Raw genomic sequence first — 1,845 nt, 5'->3', positions numbered from 1 at the left:
CCAGTGATTGCATGATTCTATGGTTCTCTTTAAAGCTGCTTTTGCCTGTAAACTCCACAAGGGGGTAGGAAATCCTTTCTCACAGTTTATGCTGTGACACAGAAGATGGGAAGAAACCCAAAACCCGAGTTTAACTATTGTGACCATGAGCAGGCACTACAGATAAACCTGCGAGTTGCTGAGCTGCCAACCATTTAAAAATAAAAATATAGCACTTGTTTGAATAAAGATCACTGGCTTTGAAGATAGCTCTGAATATTGCAGTTAGAGGCATTGCAAGAGAGAAGCTGTGGGTGAATTACCTGGCTGGGATGCTCTTAAGCAGGTCTTGCTGTCCTGCATATTCAAAGTGGGGTGTACCAGAGAGGAAAAGGACCATGGGGGTCTTCTCAGACTGAAGTGCCCACCTAGATGTGGGTGCTTGAACTCCCTCCTTAATCCAGGATTGGAAATATATTCTTCAAGGGCAAGATGAGCTTTTGCTGCAATCATTCGCAGTAAAAAAGATACAAGAAGTCCTAACACTTCTGACTGCTGCCCTGAGGAGAAGAACACGGTCTAGGTTTGTACAGACTAGAATTCATGCTAAAATGGTTCACTGTACTGGGTGGAAAATAGATTAAATGGTGAGTGTATGTTTCAGAAAAACAAAATAAACCAAACAACTTGCCATGATATTTAAGAAGAGGAATAAATAAAGATGTACAGTGCTTGAGTCCGAACATAAATGGTGCAACCCACTGAACCGAATTTAACAAATGTTATAGTAAAAACCACAGACACTCAAGTCAGGTTCTCTTGTGTACCAGGAGAAGAAAATCTCCATTACTCTGACGCCCCAGGTTTTGTGCAAAGCAGTGCTTTGTTTAGCACCAAGTTTAGCACCAGTATCAAGTATAACAGCAGGTGAAAAAGCATGGCATGCCACAGAGTTGTTCAGGAATCAAATCCCACTGTCTGACAGATCTGCCAGTCCCCTTGGCCAGAAAAACTACCAAAGAAGATCTACCTGCGAACTGCAAGTTGGGTAGCAAGACTAAGTAGATACTCCTTTAACATCCAAGGGCATGCACTGGACACACACAAGGACATGACACACTGCAGCATCACAGATAGCTCAAAAGTGTTCCTTGGAGATTTCTGGGAGAAATGTGGTGTTTGTAGACATAATGTATTGGGCTCAATCTGAATATATGCTATATGTTAATGAAGTAATTCAATCCTTACTAAAAAAGTCCCTGATTGCATCGTATGTCACCAGCTAGACAGGTAGTATGTATCAGAATTTTCAGAAATTCCTAAATGTGGACCTAATTAGAAACCTAACATTAACTTAACACAGAATCATAGAGTCATAGAATCACGGAACTATAGAATCAGCCAGGATGAAAAAGACCTTTAAGATCATTAAGTCCAACTATTACCCCAGGACTGTCAAATCCACCACTAAACCATATCACTAAGGCAAACTGATCTCCCTTCAAGACCTCCCCTCATGGCTGCCCCTCATGATCTCCACTTGCAGCCACCCCTTATCTGTGCCCCATACTGCTCCACATGGTAAAGCTGCCGCCCCTGCCAAACCTTGCAACTAATGGCTGCCCCAGCTCTCCTCTCATGACTACTCCTCACCCTCCATGGCCACCCATCACATCCCATGGCCACCCGTTCTTTCCCCTCACTATCTCCACTCATGGCAGCCCCTTCTTTCCCCTCACCATCTCCAGTCATGGCCTCTCCTCCTCTCCCCTTATGACATCCCCTCATGGATGCCCCTTTTTTCCCCTTATGATGTCCCCTCATGGCTGCCCCTCCTCTCCCCTCCCAATCTCCCCTCATTGCAGG

This window comes from Nestor notabilis, unplaced genomic scaffold, assembly GCF_000696875.1.
Source record: "Nestor notabilis isolate BGI_N333 unplaced genomic scaffold, ASM69687v1 scaffold6286, whole genome shotgun sequence".
Classification (NCBI taxonomy): domain Eukaryota; kingdom Metazoa; phylum Chordata; class Aves; order Psittaciformes; family Psittacidae; genus Nestor; species Nestor notabilis.
Note: the sequence above shows the minus strand (reverse complement) of the source record.